Source organism: Dermochelys coriacea, chromosome 10 (assembly GCF_009764565.3).
Source record: "Dermochelys coriacea isolate rDerCor1 chromosome 10, rDerCor1.pri.v4, whole genome shotgun sequence".
Lineage (NCBI taxonomy): Eukaryota > Metazoa > Chordata > Testudines > Dermochelyidae > Dermochelys > Dermochelys coriacea.
In genome coordinates this window covers 44,076,969-44,099,803 of record NC_050077.1, presented here as the reverse complement: position 1 = coordinate 44,099,803, position 22,835 = coordinate 44,076,969, and the positions used below count along the sequence as shown (strand labels likewise).

The window sequence follows — 22,835 nt, the reverse complement described above, 5'->3', positions numbered from 1 at the left end:
CCAATTCCAGATTTCAAGCAGCTCAAGCAATTTGCGGTTTAAAAACAAAAACAAAACCTCACTTGGCTATGGAGTCATCAAAATCTGTTCAAGCTATCAATCAAGATGACTTCCGCTCATTAGTGGATCTTCATTATTCTTTCCCATAAATCATTTGAATCAACAATAGCTGAGGCTTGCCATGGGTGCAGTTTTGGTTTCTCATGTTTAAAAAAAGATTAATTAAAACTGGAAAAGGTGTAGAGGGGGACTACTAGGATGACCAGAGGAATGGAGAGCCTACCTTACAAGAGGAGGCATAAGTAGCTTGGCTTGTTTAGCCTACCAAAATGAAGGTGAAGGAAGATATGATTGCCCTCTATAAAAACATCAATATCTATAAATACTAGGGAGGGAGAGGAGTTATTTAAGTTAAGGGCCAATGCTGGCATAAGAGCAAATGGATATAGACTGGCCATCAATAAGTTTAGGCTTGAAATTAGATAAAGATTTTTAACCATCAGAGGACTGATGTTCTGGAACAGCCTTCCAAGGGTAGTAGTGGGGGCAAAAAACCTAACTTGTTTCAAGACTGAACTTGATAAGTTTATTGGAGAATGGAATGATTAAATTGCCTACACTGGTATATAGCCCATCCACAAATGCTAATAGCAAATATGCCCAACAGCCGGCTCTATTTATTCCTGGACCAAAAATCCTCAAAAGACACTTCTGAAAAGAATTATGTCCCCTCTATGGAATCAAAGGAGTGAGGTGGTCTTTTGAAAGGAAGACGGCTAAGACTTGTAATCTGTATCACTGAGGACTTGGTTAGGGAGTTCAAGTAATTTCTTGTGAAAAAAAAACAAACAAAAAAACAAACAGTTTTTAAAACTTGAGCAGAAGTTTCAGCCCAACTGTAGAGCCAGAGGGCTCACATCACAGCTTTGTTATTGGCCATACTTTTTGAAGAGATATCAATCCGTCCTTGAGAAAGAACATGAAGGAAGAGTATACCGGAAGCATACATTTTCTTATAGCATTAAATTTAAAAGTCACAGAGGTTTCTGAATTAAAGATAAAGTGAAGGTGGCAAGAACTTTTCTTCATTGCAAATTGTCCTAGCTTTAAGGCAGAAAACAATAGGGGAAATGAAATCACAGACAGAGACTGAAGGAAGAGTTGTCAAAAAAATGAAGTCATAGTTGGCTCTGCCGCTTGGAACAAACCATCAATGAATTCGTACACTGAAGGTGCCAGAAAGCGATTTGATTCCAAACTCTTTTAGAAGCATACAAGATAAAAGAAAAAACTTCTTATGCAACACTTTCCTCAATTTCAGTTTGAGTCTTGTTTACCTGAGGCAAGTAATTTTAGACGGAATGAAAGTTTCTCAGTATTATAGCAAAGGTGTGTACTTCTGCATTCATGTTTGTTAAAGATGACTATGATGTTCCCCAATCCTCAGAAGTGTTAATTTAACGGTTTATTTCTTTATTAGTTATTGAATTGTTTCTTGCAGCTGAGTAACAACTGCCCTGGAGTTAAGTTCATAAATAAATAATAAATAAAAATTCATAAATCGTGTATATTTATGAATGAGGAAAAAAGCAGAAAGTATATAATTTCTTAATATACTACTAAAACATTTTTTTTAAAATGGGAATGACTTTCAACTATTTTACTATAATACAAAATAGTAAATTTAAGTGTAAAAGAAGTAAATGTTCACTATAATGTCCTTTCCATAAAGTATCAGAAAGGAAAGCAGGGGGGAAATTGGCAAGGGGTGTGAAGGGGTACTATCAAGCAATTTTCCTTGATAACTGAATTTCTGAGAGACTATCAATTCTGTGAAAAATATTTTACTGCTCAGCTCTCAGTGTTAATGGAAGTTTCTTGATCCAAATCACTGGATATAGCACTGAAAATACACAGCTCTATTTATCCTTTGGTGCATATGACCCCTGTGTCTGGACAAGATCAGCTCAGGAATGAAGAATACCTGGGTAAAAATGAACCTAAGCAACACAAAAGTTATGCTGGTGGGCAAATGAAGAGTTTGCAATCTCGGTACTGTCTCCTTGGGCTGAAGGTACACACCCGCGGTTGGTCAATTCAGTCCATAGTTTAAGAATGCTCCTGAATTTCTTGCTGATGCTAAGCACTCACATAGCAGCATCCATGAGTAATGCTTTCTGCTATTTCTAGCTGGCTACAAGACTCCATCTCATCCTGGTGAATGATGACCTGGCCCCAATTATACATGGTTTTATCACCTCACAGCTGGACTACATCAATGCAACATACTTGAGAATGAAGACATCAGCCCTTAGGAAACTCCAACTAGTGCAGAATACTGCACTGTCGCTCTTCAGCCACATAACTAGTACAAGCATATCAGACCTGTCCTCTACTCTTTCCATTGGCTTCCTATAGAATATCAAAGAGACAAGGTGGATAAGGTAGTATCTTTTATTGAACCAATTTCTGTTGGTGAGAAAGAGAGAGAGACTTTCAAACTACACAAAGCTCTTCCTTAGGTCTGGGAAAGATACTTAAGAGTGTCACAGCTAAATAAAAGGTTGAACAGATAATTTAGCATAAGAAATTAGCAAATATTCCATAGGACAATTTAAGGTGAAGTAGCCAGCTAACATGCCTGTAGTCACAGGACAAAAGGGGCTGAGGAGAGGTAGTGAATTACAGATTGTTGTAATAAACCCATAAATCCAGTGGCTTTATTAAGACCATGATTTTTAGAATCTAGCAAAGTTGTAACTAGCCCAAAATTTAATGGAAGGAAAAAAATTAAAAAATGTGAAAGATAATTGGGAGTCATTTAAGAATATTTTACTAAATGTCCAAAAAAATAACAGTTCTACAACTGAGCAAGACGACTTCTTTGGTTAAAATCTTTCCTGGCTCAGAGGGAAGAGAAAGCAGTAATAAAATATATATAAAATATAAAGAAAAAGGGTGAAATTGATAGCAATGACTATAAATGAGTAGCTTTGGAATGCAGACAATTGATAAAAGAAGCTAACGTGGTCAATGGAAAAAAAAAATCTATAATCAGTGGGGATATGGATAACCAGACAGATTTTTTTAATATAATTAGGAAAAAAATCCTAGCAATGATATAGGTTCATTACTTTCTATTCCAACAGTAACCTGGGAGGATGTTAAACAGTAACTACACAAAGTTAAAAATTTAAAATCCACAGGACTGGATAACCTGCATCCAGGAGTTTTAAAAGAACTGGCCAATGAGATCTCTGAATCCTGTATGTTAATTTAAAAAAAAAAAAAAAACTTGCTATACTAAGGATGTTCCAGAGGATGTGAAAAAAGGGACACTGTGCCAATATTTTAAGAGGACAAATAGGACGACCCGGGTAACTATAGGCCAGTCAGTCCAATACTGGTCCGGGACAAAAATCATGGAAAGGCTGATACAATATGGAATCAGTAAAGAAAGAAAAGATGGCATTATAATTGGCAATATACTTAATACCAATCAACCGGGGTTTCTGGAAAATAGGTCTTGTCATATTTGATATTGGTTTTTGACACCATCACAAGTTTGGTTGATAAAGGAAACTGTCATAACGTACTTAGACTTCTGTAAGGCACCTCACTTCGAACCACATGTCATTTGATTGATTTTTGTGTGCATAAAAAAGTGGCTAACTAATGGATCATAAAAAGTTATTGTCAATGAGGTACCATCATCCAGCATGTGTATTTCTACTGGGATCCCACAAAGATCTGTTCTCAGCCAATGCTATTCAATCTTTATCAATGACAGAAGAAAATATAAATTTGGCTGCCAAAAAATATCATTAACACAGAGTTCAGGCTGCCTAGTGGTGCCTCATGCTTTTGCAGAACATGGGGTTCAGCTACACCCAAATGTTGGAAAACCAGGAAATACAGAATGCAAATACACACCATCCCCATAATATCCAAATTCCCTCCCCCTCCAGTTGTTCTGCTCTGTCAGTGGCTCTGATCTACCAGAGAGCAAAGGTCCCCTTGATCACAATCCCTTATTTGTTGAGGGATCATAGGAAAAACTACAGTTTTGGAAATGCAGTTCTTCATCATAACTCTCGTTATCACACTGGGTTTTCAAGAATTGTTTGGATGATCCTTTACACTAATAAGGACTATCTAGAGGTTTGCTAAGCCCTAAGTAGTTCTACCAGAATATAGTCCCAAAGGGTGAAGTTTGTCAAAGAGGTAGAACCCCTCCCCAGCACCCTCCCAATCTCCACACCCTATGTACTGCTCCAGCACCACCCACATTCCCTATATCTGCACCAGAAGTTATAACAATCTTAAGATGTTACAAGCCACTCACGTTAGGCAGCTGTGTTTTAGTTAACCTGTTAACCTAAGGACACTGTGACTTGCTTTCCTTTAGTCACACTCAGTTCTATTGTTTAGGAAATGACTGAGGAGCATGAGTCATGATCACATCACCCTAACTACTTACTAGGAGTCTTTAATGTCATTGACCATACCATAAGATTAAAATCAGAGCCTGTATGTGGATTTTAGAGCACTTTAAAATATTGTCTCCTAAACCAAAAACTTTAGTTTCAGGGCAAAACTTCCAAAAGGCACGAGTAATTCAGGGAGAGAACAGATTCCCAGAAAGCTGCTAAGGATAGGAATACATGGGTGTTGATCAGGTTCAACAGCCACATGTCACCTAAGCCAGCCACCTGAGCTATAACAGCTATTGCCTGCCTGCTATCCGTCTACCAACAAAGCTCTCATCTTGCCACACATGTGCATTTCACTGTCTTTAGCTCACGAGTTTGATTCAACCTGAGATCGAGTTTTAAACTTAACCCTCGGTAGCATTTTAAATATTGCTTCCGCAAAGTGACACTAGCTGAGATGAATCCTGAGCAGTGAGATGATTTTGTGGAGGATGAGAGCCATAGTTTGAGCCCCAAGTGTGTACAAAGATGTAAGAACCAGCTGATTTAGTAAACATATTTTTAGAAGGGTTGTATCTCAGGAAAGCTTAATTTAAATGACCCCCAAAATTGTACCAATCACCCTACTATAAACCCTTAAGAGGCACAACAAATTTCAAGACAATCTGAGTAAGCATATATATTTTAGAGCACCTAGCATAGTCAGCTTTTAAACAGTAAGCAACACTCAACCTTCACTGTATAGAACTGCCACTCCACTATAGTCTTTGCTGGTAAAGTTTGCAAATGACAAAAAATGGTAAAGTGGCAAATAATGATAAGGAATGGTCAGTTTCCAGAGTGATCTGGATTGCTTAGTAAGGCAGACTTATTTGAACAACATGCATTCTAATACAGCCAAACGCAAGGCTGTATATGTAGGAACAAAGAACAGGTCAGACTTACAGGATGGGGAACTATATTCCTGAAAGCAGCAACTATGAAAGGGACCTAAGGGTCAGGGTGGATAGCCAACTGATCATGAGGTCTCAGTGTGATGTGGTGGCTCAGCACGAATGTGATCCTTGTATGCATAAACAGGGGAATATTGAGTAGGAGCAGGAAGTATCATTACTACTGCGTACAGCATTGATGAGACCATTACTGGTATTCTGTGTCCAGTACTTGTAGTCACACTTTAAAAAAAGATGTTATACTGGAAAGGGTTCAGAAAAGAACTACAAGAATGGTTTTGTATAAGACAGGTGACTAAAAAAGTCTTATAGTGACTAAAAAAGTTCAGTCTATTTAGACTATTTAATAGAAGGTTAAAAAAATTACTTGATTGCTGTCTAGAAGTACCTTTTTCTTTGTGATGTGGCCCTCACAACAACCTCTTACACTTGTTAATCTCAATTCATTACCCACAGGTCACTAAACATCCAAATGATAATGGGCAAAATTCAACTCATGTAAAATGAGTGAAAATTTACTAACTTCAAAGAACAGCAGTAAAAAGACACTGTACTTTATTACCAATTCCCAGCATTGTCCAGTTACACAGCATTTTAAATTTTGTTCATTCCTATGAATACCAATTTACTGACAAATTTGTGTTAATGAAATAAAATCTGCATTTGGGGAAGAGTTCTATCAAGTGATTTCAGCCCTGAATTTTGCACACACACCTCTACCCCAATATAACGCTGTCCTCGGGAGCCAAAAAATCTTACCGCATTATAGGTGAAACTACGTTATATCAAACTTGCTTTGATCCACCAGAGCGCGCAGCCTCAGCCCCCCCCCCCCCGCCCCCCGGAGCACTGCTTTACTGCGTTATGTCCAAATTCATGTTATATCGGGTCACGTTATTTCAGGATAGAGGTATAATAGATTAAAAATTGATTATAATAGCAAGTTTCATAATTCCACACATGCTTGATTTGTGTGGAAACTACATTTTAGTTGTTAGAGTGTTTTTTTTAATTCAATACTGCAGTTAACTGTCAAAAGAAGCCATAGGAAGCCACTTAGTACTATAATATCCAACATTTAAAAGTATTAAATTTGGAGCCTAAACAACTGGTTAATGTCCCTTTATTAAAATGAGTAATGTATTTCTAATTACTAGTTGCATATCCTACTTGCACTTTAAGTTTTTCCTGCAGTAATGGGACCACATTTGTTAATGATTACATCATCCACTAGTCCTTGCAGTTGAAGTCCTATGGTATGCACCCAATAAATACAAACCATTGAAATATTGCCTACCTCATAGCACTGTTGAAGATAAACCATTAATGTTTCTGAAATACTTCATATGAATATCTAGACAAAGAAATCTACAAAGAATCTACAACCATAACTCCTAATGAACTCAAAACAATTTAAATGACTGCTCAATATAAAACAGTATACACACACACACACACACACACACACACACACGCAAGATGTGTGTGTATACACAGGATATAATTAACAATATTGGCAACATGCAAAAAAGCATTGAGAACAAACACTTGTTTATGTTGAGGATGGGTTTTTTCAAAATGTAGGGACTCAATTCCATTGAAGTTCAATGGGAACTGGGCACCCAACCCTCTCAGGCCCCTTTAAAAAAAGGAGCCTTAACATAACTGCAGATGATTTGGGGGAGGATAGGTTGTTTGTTGCTTTTTTAACATCAGGACTTTTTCTAAATAGCCAGGGTTTGATGGATGAAAGCAAACAGATCCTGAATACACAAAGAGACCTACTAAACAGCAACAGCATTGCAAATCCACAGTTAATGATTCAAGCTAAGTATGTTATCAGCAAATAAAATCCAAGTTTGGTGAAAATGAATGTATTTGTTTTGTCAAACATTACATCGGTTGTCATATTAATGTACCACTGAGTCACAAGCGAACACTGATTGTCTACATCACCATAAGATTTTTATACTGGCACCCTATATAAAAGGCCCGAACAGGTGGAAAGGTAGAGATGTTGAATAGCAGTTGACTATACACCATGAAATTTTACCAGATCAAGCTTTCACTTAAAGGTATGGCGTCAACTCAAAATCAAGTCATTTTCAAAGCTGAATTAGAAGTGATTTTAGATATTATACTTGCTCCTGAGTTCCTTGCAAATTTTTGTGGTTTTACAATCATATTTTTAAAAACATTTTTCTCTTCTGTTGAGGAATGAAAAATCCCCACATACAGACGACACTAGAAAAAGAGAGAGAGTTCTCTGGTCTTTCACTTACAGTAACCTTAGATGTTACATGAAACTTTAGAAAGTTAAAAATACTTCAAAAGCAGAAGATTTAAAGATCTAAATTTATGTCTCCTCTTCATAGGCAAAAATGCAATTTGCAGACCATTTCTCAAAGAACTAAAGTTTTTTTAAACATCATCTCTACCACATGCCTGCAGAAGTTTCTGAGAACTCTAGTGAAATGGAGAGAAAGAAGCAACAGAGATACTGAACAAGCTTTCCTCCTTCCCCCCCTTGCTGTTGGTGATGGCTTATCTTAAGTGATCACTCTCCTTACAGTGTGTATGATAAACCCATTGTTTCATGTTCTCTGTGTGTGTGTATATAAATCTCTCCTCTGTTTTTTCCACCAAATGCATCCGATGAAGTGAGCTGTAGCTCACGAAAGCTTATGCTCTAATAAATTTGTTAGTCTCTAAGGTGCCACAAGTACTCCTTTTCTTTTTGCGAATACAGACTAACACGGCTGCTACTCTGAAACCTGTGAACAAGCTAGTCATCATATACACTTTGGGGAAAAAAAGAGTATGCCCCTCTGAGAAGCTGAACACTCCAAAATAATTCATTTTAAAAAAGTTTGAAAGCTGAAGACTCAGTTATGATGGTCTGAACACAAGGATTTCTAAAACTGTGATGTACATTTATATGTAGCCTCATCAGGCCAGAATGAACTTCTTACCCCTGAATAAGTAGGCCTAAAAGGAAGTGAAAATTATTGAAAATAAAGAGGGCCCAGCAGGGAACATAAACACCTCTGATATCAGAGGTAAATAGTGAGGTGTCTTGCATGTCCACAGATGCTAAAAAGGCAACTTTTGTCATAATTGCAAGCATGGATTTGAATAACCCTGTGCTGAATTTAGTGTAAAAATGAATAGATACAGCCACTTCAGGTCTAAGAACAATTAAATGCTCCCTGATCTCTTGGGGGATAGGGAACAGTTGGGAGTTCACTTCTGAGAATTCTTGTTCCTTCAGCATTTTGAGGATGGCTCGCATCTAAAAGAGCAGATGCACTACTTGCAGGAAAAAGTCTCTCTCTAAAGACTGGTACTGAAAAAATTATGTTTGTGGGAAGGGAAAGGAACATTTTGTGAAATACAGCTTCCTTTCAGAATTCAGAGAAGTCAATGGTCATTTTTTTCAAAATCCAAACTTCTAGTAAACATTAAATTCTCCCTTTTACCAGATTAGTGAAATGAGAGAAATTAGGATTCTTTCCCATAATTCTTATTCCAGAAGGAATTAGAAGAGGCCCTTTCAACGTGCATACAAATCCATTGGGAGGGCTAGTGAAGAAACATGAGCAATGGCTTCAATATGTCAATACCTTGCTCTGTGTCTCTTATGTCTGATCCCCTGGGTGCAGTAGAGCAAATGAAACAGTGTCTGTATGGGACTAGAGCTTGGGTGAGACAATCTCAAATCAAGATAAGAGTACAGTAACGTTGATAGGCTGGAAGGAAGAAAAAAAAATCAGAAAAATTAGGTCAGCAACCCCGATTAAGGAAGTGCAATCACTGTTTGAAATATGGGCGGTCAATGCTAGACTGTTCCTCCATACTGGTGGCGGAGTGATCAAAACACAGTCAAACTCAAGATTAGGTGATTAACATGTTTGCCGTGGGCCTGGAACTTGAGACCCCTTGGAAGCTGAAACTAAAGACTAATGCATTCACCAAGACCATATTACACTGGTGACTCCACTATCTGCCTTGACAACCTGTTAGTTTCCAGACAGAATTTAAGATATTGGTTTTAATCTATAAAAATCATACATGACCCTTCACCCTGACTATCCCACTAACACCACCAACCTGCACCATCTACCTGCCCACTTCTCCAACAAATACCCTCATAATTTTTCCTGCCATACTTTGTGGAATGCACTACCTGAAGTAATTCATAAAGCTACTAAAATCATCCTTTAACCCTCTATTTGAGTCGCACTTGTATCAAAAGGCAAACTATGTTGCCAGCAAAGAACGACGAGGCAGGTGATCAGTAGGGATTACTGATATCAATATCTTCAATTTCTCTATTTTAAAAAAAAATCAGATTTGAAACCTGCTTACCACCACCTGGCTAGTATATGTAACCAAATGTTCCTATCACTGCTCTCCTCATCCACCCTCCCCTTTGCACTCTGTCTATTATACTCACTTATTATAGCATGTCTTTATTTAGATAAGTTCTTTGGGTCTTTTTATGTGTTTGTACAACATCCAGCATAACAGGGGCCCCAATCCTGATTAGGGTTTCTGAGTACTAATACAACACAACAATGAATAATATTAAGGGACCTGGTTATCTTCAAGATACATCTTTCCTTCTGCATTTGTGATCCTCAGAGGAGCTTGACCTTCTCTATTTTAAACCACAGGACCATTTCTGTGGCACACCTATTACTTTTGAGCTCAATCCCTACCTCTCTTTGGCCCAGAGCCTAGAATTGTGAGCCTTCAAGACACAATTTGAATACCATCTTTTTTCCATATTTTGGTAGAGGTGGTGATGAAGCAAGTAGCATGGAAAATAAGTCACAATTAAGTTATGATTATTATTGTGGAGAGCTATACATACGATTATATATTTTGTAGTGTATTTTAACTGTTTGAAAGCACAGAGTAATGGAAGGATGCTTTTTATACAAATCAAAATAAAAGACTATAAATGTTCATCAGTATAGATCTTGGCAGGGAGCTGCAGAGAGAGGAAGCCACTCTCAGACTTCGAAGGACTGCTGGAAGCCACTATCTGCTCACATGAGTTTGGGGGTTTTAAGGAAGTTGGGCAGAAAAACATAGGCAACACTGTGCCTTTAAGAAGGGATTTACAGTCATTACTCTCCTTTTATATGGTTTGGGGTCCATTTCCAGAACAGAAGAAAATAAATGAAAACAGATTCAAATATTATAGAAGTCTTAACACTCAAAGTGGCTTTAACGAATGAATGCAACAAAGAATGCAGTTAGTGCAACATCATCCTTCAGTTTAAAAAGGCAGAAAATAAAACTGGGGAGAGATGAAAAGAGGGGCAAACAGGAGAGGTGGCCTGACCATCCCTAAAATCCTGTAATTGTAGTTGCTATTTCCCAGTTTGAAAGATGGGGGTTGTTACTCAGCCTATATTAACTGGTAACATACAGTGCATTGAAAAAAAAACTGTGGGTTTTAGCCATTGCAAGACAGTGAAGGAGAAGAACACAACACAAAGGGAACGAGTAAGCAGAAAGAATCTCTCTTTGAAAACTGTATTCCCTATATATCAGAGTTAGAAATAAAACTGAATGCAATCTTTGGAAGACTTTCTTATTTCTCTCTCACACACACACACACACACACACACCTCCCTTCCCTTCCCGCATTCCAAACCTCAGTTTCAAGAACCTTTACTGATAAGTTGTATAGAGAACATCTGAACCATTTGCTTAATTTTTATGACAATCAACATAAATTAACTATATTGTAATCTATATACAATTTATTAATTTGCATTTTTATACAACAGCTACACATCTGAGAACAAAGTGTCTCTTCCCCAATTCACAGGGAATGATGGACTACATGATCATTGATCACATCGTGCACCGTCAGGATCTGAATCCTGATTCTTCAGGACCGCAGAAGAGACTTTTACGACTTGAACTAAAGGACTAATTACATTAGCTGGCAGAAGAAAGTCGTTATCCCAGAGGAGGGGGAAGATAAACTGCTGGTGCCGTGTGCTAGGTGCAGTAGGTGATCAAGAGTACCACCCCCCTCTTCACAGACTACCACGAGGTGGTGTCCCCTGAGGTGGGATAGGACATTTGGCCCATGCATCAGATCAAGGGGAAGAAGGTGGCCCAGTCCTGTCACATTGGAGCAAGAGTAGCTTGCTCCAACACACCCCCTGAAGCATTCCCAGAGCAATATGCACTGCTGCTGTAGAGGCAGCAGCGTGGGCCCAGCTCTTTAGAATTTAAGTGTACAGTTTTCCTGACAAATGCATATCACAGCAGGGCAACTGTGATTTTTAACAGTTCATAATTCAGCTAAATCTCAATAAAATTTCAAGGGACAAAGAAAAGGCATTTCGCTGACTCTAAGGTTTTCTCCCTGATGAATCTCAAAGACTTGCTGCAAACAATGGAGATGTTACAGATTCTCAAAAAGTATCTCACAAGAATCTTTCAAAATGGAAGGTATCAGACAACCTAAATATAGAGTTCATTAACAGCTTCCCCTATAGTTAAATATATTAACAGTGTCTGAGTCACAAGGACTATCAAAATAGGTTCTGTGTGGTGCTAATGACAGACATTGTACGTCCTCAGATTCCTCTGAAGTTAAATGCACTTAATTAAAAGGGCCTGACCTGATGATTAATTATAATGTTCTGCACTACCAGAAATGTGGGAAATCTGGATTCTGTTTCCAGTCTCTGTCTCTTGCTCCTCAAGCCTGCAGGAGATGAGGTTGGTACAAAGGCAACTCTTAGTCCCTGTAGGGGAAAGAGAGCCTCATAATGCTCATAGCAACACTCTGGCTGGCAGAGGAGCAGCATTAACAAGAGTCTAAAGGAAGTCCCACCGAGGTATCTTCAGCCAGAATGATGGTACCTGTACGGTAAAATCATGATGGAAAGGATTAAAGAGGGAGAATGCAACCCTGCTGAGACTAAAGGAAGTCGGATAACCTGCTTGAAAGGCAAATAAACATTATACTAGGTGTTTGAATCTAGTAATGTCGTCTTAATAAAACTATCTTCCCTGAAAATAAAATTAAAAAACCTAAGGTAAAAAAAAAAAACACAAACAGAGATGGGATTTTGATACTGGACATTAATAAAGCTATTTTTTCTTTTCTTTTCGTTTTAAAGGGTATCTGTGGCAAGGACAGCCAGTTCTCATTTTACTTATAAAACTGCTTTGTGGCTACCTGTCAGATAATCCCTCCCCACTACAAAAAATTCTAACAGAATAATTTGCATTTAAAATACATACAGAAACATAGCTCTTAAAAAGTTTTTACACTTATTAAATCAGCAGTATTACATCTGTTCCTAATAATCTCAGTCGCAATTCAATATTCATACAAGATCTAATAATTTGACATTTTCAACAAAGCCCCCATTTGAAGTATCCGAGTTTATTTTAATTTGACCTATATCAAAGATTCCTAAAATATAAACTTGAAATATTAATACAATGCTTAATTTATAAGTACACCAAGATATTCAGCCGTCTTATTACTATATTACTTGACAATATTAAGATATACAGAGATGCATATGCAGAGAACCTTTACAAAAGACTATTCAATTTCCCTTTTTTCCTCCCCTCTTCATCATCTGGCATGAGCTGTGCATGTTTATTTTATTTATGGAATCTAAATCCTGAACACTTGTTCTTATAAAATACAATATACATGAAGTCTGTGGAAAAATGCAGCATAAATAAGAAAAAAGACTGACCATAAAAATTACCTCAATCTGGAAACAATTCCATCATATTATTTCTGATATTCTATATACATGTGCTTAGAAGTATTACTCTAATAGCACAATAAGAAACTCACTCACCCCTGAAACTAGTGTAATGAGCTGTGATAACCCCAGAGTCACCTAACCTGAAAATTACAACTATGCATTTTTAAACCACATGTAACAGGAAGATCACACAATTAACAAGTTTTATCTCAAAGTACATTAACCACCTGCTTAAAATCAGACCCTATCATTTTGTTGTTACCTAGAGGAATGCCAGGAGAAATCACAAAATTGAAATTTTAAGCCCTAATTCAAATACATATGCATATATTTATTTTAGCCGCAGGAGTAGTCCCATTCACTTCAGAGAAAGTGGTCACATGCACAATGCTATGCAAATACATGTTTGCAGGAATGAGGCCTTAGCAAGTGAAATACAAGGCTTTTTATTTTTAAGCAAAATAAAGATCTGGCTTTCAGAGGTTGAAATCTGCACCATTTTGGAAGATTAACTTTTGGAAAGAAACATGCAAGTCACGCAAACCATATACCAAATAAGTGTTTCAATACTTAGATACACCATAATCACATGCAAGAGCAAACAAATTTCTCTGATAGTTTTATCAGATAGCTTTCTCACAAAGCACTAAAAAAAGACTTATGATTTACAATATTTCATATTTAATTATAATTCCAGCTCATTTAGAAAGGGAATAATAATAGGTAGTTTGGGTAGAGAGGCCGACAGTTAAGATCGCCCAACACTTTCAACTATAAGACCCAATTTTCAGTTGCTTCTAACTTTGCCAAATTCTTACCATTTTAGCTGAAATTTTCCATGCCACAGTGTCTGCCTCTGATTGGGGGGGGGGGGGAGAGGGGGGATTTCAGCAAAAATATTTCAGCTGTTTTTGAGAACAAGTTCAGGCAAATATTTTCCTTTGCCCATGTTAAAAACAAGTTCTTAAAACTGTTTCATTAAAAAGTTCTTGTGCCTCCATATTTTGCAGCAGGGACTTGATGCAAAGGCCATCCCTTGCAAAACTTCAAGACGTGCCTTTTGTTGTTCCCATTAAAAAAAAAATCCAAGTTGGCCAAGTTAAAAGTCTTAGTTCACATATGCCCAACAAAGAATTGTTAAGAGTTTGGCAGCTAAAGTCTCTGAAGATTATTCTGTACTGGGTGTGTTCTAGCCCAGGTGTGTAGGGATTCAACAGGACTTTCTCTGCAATTACTCCTCATAGCTGCCAGGAGCTGCTGTGGTGCCAGACATGGAGACTGTCTCCCCTGTGCTCTCAATGCTATCCCTGCTGGCACCCCGTTAGCATGGAGGAGGAATCATCCCTGACTTGAATGCAGAGGGAACAAGATCCGGATTGGGGCAAGAAAAGTGGTCCTGTGTAAAAAAAAAAATTGTATGAGAGTCTTTAATTACATGACATCATAATTCATATACCCCCAAGGGAGCTGAATTAAGATAGCACAGGCTACCTTAATTCTCACATTTCCTAACTTTTGAGTGCTTGACTTTGCAACTTTAGCATTCTTTTAATAGTTTGAGTGTAATTATGATTTATATTGACTAAAATTATCGTAATTATCCTAGACTAAAAAATAATGTAGTTGCACAACACTAAATTATATTTGTCAATCCAATCTGGAAAGTTTAGCGAAAATTTTTCTAATGTACCTACTTACTGAAGTTTTAGCTGGTACATATAGATGTCAGCACGTTCAGATCTTACCAGAAACAGGTCTATTGTTTGTATTAAATTTCCTGCTGACCTCTTCAAATTACAAAGAGCTGTTTTTTTGGTGTAAATGAAGGACTGAAAAATCAAACTTTATAAGCCATAATTGCAATATTGTTCCAAAGGGAAAAAACAACTAAAATGTATTGTACTTCTTTTAACTATATACAATAATGCGTAACGTAATTAACTATACATTACATAATATAAATTTTTGCTCATCTATTTTAATAACAGAATCAAATGACCCATGCTGAAACTGAGTTTTGATTCAATTTACTTGAAAGCTGTTTCAAAGTTGCTATTTTTGATTGATGGATCCGGGCCTCACACATGAATCATCTTTATTAAATGGCATTAATTTAGTCTTATACAGTAAAACTGTTATCCGGCCCTGTACCTACCGGAAAGTTCTATAAACCAAAATTTCTAATTTTCATAGAAAATCCAGATTATAATCCGGTTGGTGCGGGGTTAGCAGACTCCCTACCTGACTCCAGGGGACTCCCTGGAAGCAGCAACATGTCCCTGCTACTCCTAGCTGGAGGAATAGCAGAACTGGGGGTTCAGGCGCGGGAGGCGATGCGGGCATGGGCTCTGGGAGGGAATCTGGGTGCAGAAGGGGATTCGGGGCAGGGAGGTGGGGTGCAGGAGGGAGCTCGGGGTGCCGGATCCAGGCAATCCTCATCTTGGGAGGCTCCCCGCAAACGGTGATCTGTCCCTGCTGCTCCTAGGCTGAGGCATGAGTAGGCAGCTCTGTGCGCTGCCTCCACCCACAGGCACCGCCCCCACAGCTCCCATTGGCTGTGGTTCCCGAACAATGGAAGCTGTGGAGCCAGTGCTCAGGGGAGGGGCAGCACGCAGAGCCTCCTAACCATGCATCCAGCTAGGAGCAGCAGGGACAGGTTGCCGTTTGCGGGGAGCCACCCAAGGTGAGCACCCCCGGGATACGGCACCCAGAAACCCCTTCCGCACCCCAACTCCCTGCCCTCACCCAAACTCCCTCCCAATGCCCACACCCCCTCCCGAGCCCTAACCCCAGCCCTGCACCTAATCTCCCTCCCTCTTAGTTAACCAGAAGTTTTCGCTTACCGGAACCCCCCATTCCCTCAACACTCTGGATAAAAAGGTTTTCCTGTACTTCCATTGTGACCGCTATCAGTATAACACAGAAAAAAACTAGAGGGATATAGGTTTAGTAGCTGGGTCTCAAAGTTCATAAATTATTCACCTGCCCTTACTGAAAATAAGCAACTAAACAAATGTTTATGGAAACACTAGTACATACAGAGCATATTTAAACCCAAAATTAAGGTACTAACTACTATTCTTCTCCAATAGGGTAAGAAGTCTTGTGAATGGAGAGACGCAGTAGATGTCATACATCTCAACTTTAGTAAAGCTTTTGATACTGTCTCACATGACCTTTTCATAAATGAACTAGAGAAACATAGCCTAGACCAGGGGTGGGCAAACTTTTTGGCCCGAGGGCCACATTGGGGTGCAAAACTGTATGGAGGGTAGGGAAGGCTGTGCCCCACAAACAGCCTGACCCCACCCCTATTTACCCCCTCCCACTTCCCACCCCCCTCTGAACCACCAACCCATCCAACCCTCCTTGCTCCCTGTCCCCTGACTGCTCTGACCCCATCCACACCCCTGTCAAGCCCCCCGGGACTCCCATACCCTATGCAACCCCCTGCTCCCTGACTGGCCCCCGGGACCCCTCACCACCCCCTGCTCCCTGTCCCTTGACTGCCCCCCAGGACCCTCTACCCAATCCCCCCACCGCCACCCCCTTACCATGCCGCTCAGAGCGGCAGGAGCTCGCTGCCTGGGAGGGAGAACAGCAGGGCTAGCCTCCCCGGCCGGGAGCTAAGGAGCCCAGCGGGATGGTCCCGTGGGCCGCATGTGGCCCGCAGGCTGTAGTTTGCCCACCTCTGGCCTAGATAAACCTACTATAAGGTGGATACACAACTGGCTGGAAAACTGTACTCCCAGAGCAGTTGTTAATGGTTCGCAATCAAGTTCAAAGTGCATATCTAGTGAGGTCCCGCAAGAATCTGTCCTGGGTCCAGTTCTATTCAATATCTTCATAAATTATTTGAATAATGGCATAGAGGGTACACTTATAAAGTTTGCAGATAATATCAAGCTGGGAGGGGTTGCAAGTGCTTTGGAGGACATTTTGAATTCTAATCCTGATCTTATCAAATGAGAAATGGTCTGAAATAAATAATATGAAATTCAATAAGGACAAATGCAAAGTACTAGACTTAGGAAGGAATAATCGATTGCACAAATACAAAATGGGAAATGACTGCGTGGAAGGAGTAGTGCAGAAAAGGATCTCAGGGGTAAAGTGGATCACAAAGTAAATATGGGTCAATAATGTAATACTGTTGCAAAAAAAAAAAAAAAAGTGAACATCAGTCTGGGATATACTAGTAGGAGTTTTATAGGCAAGACAAAAGAAGTAATCCTTCCACTCTACTCAGCACTGGTAAAGTCTCAGCTGGAGCACTGTGTCCAATACCAGGCACCACACTTCAAGAAAGATGTGGACAAATTGGAGAATCCAGAGGAGAGCAACAAAAATTATTAAAACATGACCTCTAAGGAAAGATTTAAAAAATTAGGTTTGTTTAGTCTGGAGAAGAGAATACTGGGAGAAACCTGGGAAGAGGCTGTTCTGCTTGCCTGCTACAATAGGAACTGTGGAAGGGCAGTCCAGAGTAGGTTCATGTACCCTGACACAGCAATAGTCCCTATGGACAAGTGCAAATTTAATTCTCAAGTGAAAAAAGAGACACGGTAAGCAAGATTAATAAATACATACATTTATGATCTCTAAAGGAAATTTTAGTTATCTAACTCTATATTCGAACACTAAAGGAGGGATGCTCTGCAGTTGAGTACAGAGTGATGGTGCAGCCTCACTGACATACACACCTGTTTAATTACAGGCACATAGTCTGTTTAAGTGTTTGCAGGATTGGTGCCTTAGTCTACTCCAGTCATCTTGAGGATGTGCAAAACCCTTTTGCTATATAAAATTTGCTGGAGTTGAGAAGAAGAAAAGATTCACAATCCAATTCCTAGCACTTCACTGGGAAAACTGAAACAAAGGTTTAAACTATATTTTGAAATATAAAGTTTTACAATCTCCTAATGACATCACTGAACTTAACTGTAGACAGTGACTTTCAGTAATCAACTTCACATGTCAATGCAGAGCACTAAATTTTTTTCTTATAACTGAGCTTTAATTCACTTTCTCGAATACTTATCTTTACGTAATATTCTTCACTAGGCTTGCTCCTATCCTCTAGGTGTGGCCAAACCGTGACTTGTGAGCCGCATGCGGTTCTTTCACAGTTAAAGTGTATCTTGCGGATCCCCACCATGCTTCTTCCCTATTCTCCACCTACCAGACTTGGGGGGGGCGGGGGGAGAGACTCGGGCCTTCTGCCCTCCGGCAGGGTGATGGAGATAAGGGCTTCTGTCCTGCAGGGAGGGGAGTCTCCAAGCTCTATGGGGCAGGTTGTGCATGTCTTGCTCTCAAACTTCTGAAGATTATTGTATGTGGCTCGGAGGGTCAGTAAGTTTGGCCACCCCTGCTCTATTGTGTAGTACCAGTATAGAGCAGACACTGCCTGCTAGTCTGACAGTCACAATAACATACGCTACAGCAAACCATCAGAAAGCCATGATTACTTTTGGTCATATTCTAAATTACTAGTCTCAACATGACCTCAGGGTATGAAATGTAACTATATGAAATGAGGGCTGCCAAAATATTCATAAGCAAGACTGTTTTATTCCTAAAGCAAAGTAGACATTTTTCTACACACAAGAAAAATTCTAGAACAGGGGTCAGCAACCTTTCAGAAGTGGTGTGCCGAGTCTTCATTTATTCACTCTAATTTAAAGCTTTGCGTGCCAGTAATACATTTTAAAGTTTTTAGAAGGTCCCTTTGTATAAGTCTTTAATATACAACTAAACTATTGTTGTATGTAAAGTAAATAAGGTTTTTAAAACGTTTAAGAAGCTGCATTTAAAATTAAATTAAAATGCAGAACTCCCGGACTGGTGGCCAGGACCCAGGCAGTGTGAGTGCCACTGAAAATCAGCTTGTGTGTCACCTTCGGCATGCGTGCCATAGGTTGCCTACCCCTGTTCTAGAATAATGAAAAGAATAGCTTTTTTAACCTAGAAGAACAGTACTCAAAACTCTGGTGAAGTATTAAGGTACCTTTCATGCTAGGAGTTAAATACTGTACATTAAGAATATTGCATTTATTGAAAATCAGGATATTTCATCTAAATAAGAGGCTAAAAGAGGTTTACATGCAGCTCTTATTAGCATTATAGTCTATTTTTATTGCAATTGCTAAATAATTAAACTGAATAATAGCAAAGGCCATCACAATATGTATTATCGAAGTTTGACACCAGAGCTATGTCTATGCTAGATGTTTTTCAAAAATTTCTCCCATTGCTGTTATTATACAGATCTACTGGTGGCAGCAACACTGGAAACCCTAGGACAGTGGTTCTCACACTTTTGTACTGGTAACCCCTTTCACATAGCAAGCCTCTGAGTGAGAAATTAAAAACACTTTTTTTTTTTTAATATATTTAACACCATTATAAATGCTGGAGGCAAAGTGGGGTTTGGGGTGGAGGATGACAGCTCGCAACCCCCGTGTAATAACCTCATGACCCCTGAGAGGTCCCGACTCCCAGTTTGAGAACCCCTACCCTAGGACAAGACTCCCCACAGGCAACAGTGTTTAATATCTTATCGAACCCTATCCAAAACAGATCTGACACAGTATTCACGATACCAACATTCACCCGATTCCTTGTCTATGATAGCTTTCCTATTAGTTTCAGAGTAGCAGCCGTGTTAGTCTGTATTCGCAAAAAGAAAAGGAGTACTTGTGGCACCTTAGAGACTAACATTTATTTGAGCATAAGCTTTCGTGAGCTACAGCTCACTTCATATGAAATGAGCTGTAGCTCACGAAAGCTTATGCTCAAATAAATGTGTTAGTCTCTAAGGTGCCACAAGTACTCCTTTTCTTTTTTCCTATTAGTGTTATCAATCATGGGAAATTCTCCTTACTCAACACCCCCCCCAAAAATCAACACTAGTGTAGAAGAGTCCTCTTGACTGTTTTTTCATTGAGAATGCATTCTATTCACAAATCTCCATTTTACACCTCTATTTACTCTTTAAAAAAAGTTTAAATCACAGAACACCTCTATACTAACCATGCCCTAATGAAAATACATTATGTAAACACTAATGTTAAGTCAGAAAAAAAAAAGAAACACTGAATCCTCCTCCCACCCTTAATTATGGTTGAGAAGACTAATATTTTGATAAGGCATTAAAGGCAAAAAGATAGCTTATTTTTCAGTCTGCATAGTCATTTTACCTTAAACAAACATCACATAAGCTTGCTTCACAAAAACTACAACGCTCAATGAAGACTCAAAATAAAATAAATTGCTTATAAATTTAAAGAGGTAACATATTGTGCACTGTATATTATGCAAACTATGCAATAGTTTAAAGTATTCCTATAAAAAATTAATCAGGATACTGCATCCTTTAATAACCATTTGGAATATCATTTGAAGCATTTATTGCCTGGAGTGATTTCCTAGACTTGTACTGACGACACTAATGTTGCTAACTTGCTAATAGATAGTCTACACTGCAGTCTTCTCCGCTTTCCCCTTTGAGCAACACAGAGAGAATGAAGCATCAGCACAAACAAATACATCACCAAAACACTGACCATGAATCATAGGTGTTTAGGTATTGCAACAAATCCTGCTACTATTCTGACATTTCAAAAAGGAACTTACCTTATTTCCTATTCGGTATAAAATGATAATAAAAGAAACCAAATGTTTTGAGAAAATCCTTAATGCAACAAGAAATCTATCCAACTCTAATAAAAGACATATGGAAAAACAATGAGACCTCTTCTATAGATTGCCAGTTGAAAACAGCTTCCCCCCTTCTCACTTTTGCTCTTTAATTTTGCTCTTTTCATCACAGATTCACAACTGAGCAGCAGCATTATCATCCTCTTACAGAGAGATGATTTGTCCAAAGCTGTAGCACAATTTGGGAACAGTTAAAATATCTGTCAGTCTTAGCTAGGTTGCAAGCCCAAACCTTGTATTAACTGTGTTGGAAGATCAAAATGTTGTAACCAGGTGTCTAATATGGTGGATTTTATAGTGCATATGGTGCCACAACCCTGAGTGTTTTGCTTTACAAGGCCATAAGACCTTTTGTAACAATAACCAAATTAAAAGATACATTAAGAAAAACTTAATACAAAGCAAAACCTGTTTCATTGCAGATGGAATATAGCATCGCCATTTAATGCTCACAAAACCAAGCACTACAGATACCTAAGACAACACACAAATTTGCACCTATAAACGGCAGATGTTTTACAGGTGCTGAGCACCGGCAAATCTCATTGTCTTCAATGGAAAGCTCTGCAGTCAGCAGAAGAGAAAAGGAGTACTTGTGGCACCTTAGAGACTAACAAATTTATTTGGACATAAGCTTTCGTGAGCTACAGCTCACTTCATTGGATGCATTCAGCAGAAGGTGAGGATACTCAGAACCTCTGAAAATCAGCACATTTATTTAGGTACCTATTTCTAAAGTATTTATTTAGCTAAATATTGATTTAGGTGTCTAACTTTAGACACCCAACTTCAAAAATCCTGGCCTCTGCGCCCAGTTCACTATTTTCAGGCATCTTACACTCCCTTCTCCATCAGAGGCCCCGAGCCCCAACATACCCCACCCCTAATAAAAGCTGCCAATGGCACCAACACAGGACAATGGGGTGGGGGAGAAGGGAGCAAAAAACCACACCGGGCATAACCCCACCCATCTGAAATGCATAGTCTTATTCACCCAATAAAGACTTGTTTGCTCTGTGGGGGGAGTCACAAGGCATGCATGCAACAGACCCAGCAACATCAAGGGTGCAGCTAAAGACACTACACTTATCGGTGTGGCAATGGTAGATATTATAAAAGAGGACTGAAGAGAGGAGGAACACAGAAGCTGAAAAACCCGCCTAAGGGAGAAAGAGACAGGGGGCGCAGTGGTAGGTCAGGTTCCCCGCTCCCATTGGGGGATGCAGGGACGGGACGGGACGGAACGGCAGTGTCAGGGCTATACCCCCGCACCCGGGGGGACCCAGGGACGAGGGGACGGCAGCGGAGCGGTCCTCCCCCACCCGGCGGGATGCAGGGGCGGGGGAGGGGGCATGGTGGGGTTGTCCTCCCCCACCCGGGGGGATGCAGGGGCGGGGCTGCCCCCCCAGGGACGCAGGAAAGAGAAAGCTGGGCGCGCCCGGGGGGGGGCGCAGTGGCGGAGCGCGCCCCGCGCGGGATGGGGGGGGATTTCTTAGGTCCCCTCAGCGGTGGCCGATCTCTCACCTGGGTGTCGGGGACGCGGCGCATCCCTCAGCTCACGCCCCGCCGAGCAGGCAGCTCCCCGCTGCCCTAGCCGTTCGCTCGGAGACACTGGCAGGGAGGTCGCTCTCCCGGCTTCTCCGGCACCGGCTCCCGCCCGCCCTGGCTCGCACAGATACTGCGCGTCTCCCACTGCCCAACTGGCCTGCGCGCGATACACACGGCGCGCGTTCCTGGCAGATGCGCGGACCCGCGCCCAGCCCGCACGGCCACGCTACTCAGACACGCCCCCGACCGCGCCCCCGACACTCCCCCAGAGCCTCGAGAGAACACGCCCCCTACCAGCTCACGTCCCGCTCTTCAGTCACGCCTCTCTCTAGCCATCTGCGGCTTCCGCGCTCTCTTTCTGCGCCTGCGTAGTACCTTAATGCGTCGCTTTCGTTACCTCGTTTTGAGCCCTATGC

General features: G+C 40.1%; 1 protein-coding gene across 32 annotated transcripts in view; it reads right to left on the bottom strand.

Annotated features, from left to right (window-relative positions):
- MYO9A (myosin IXA) overlaps positions 1-22,816 on the bottom strand; it is a 471,574-nt gene extending 448,758 nt beyond the window's left edge. For 12 of the 32 annotated variants that reach the window (XM_043494427.1, XM_043494426.1, XM_043494420.1 and 9 more), the window contains exon 1: positions 22,396-22,609. The gene's annotated coding sequence lies outside the window, so the exon portion shown is untranslated. Of the gene's footprint in view, positions 1-22,395 lie in introns of all 32 variants that reach the window. The other 20 variants (XM_038418673.2, XM_043494428.1, XM_038418680.2 and 17 more) reach the window with 12 other exon arrangements.
- Between the last annotated feature and the right edge of the window lie 19 nt (positions 22,817-22,835).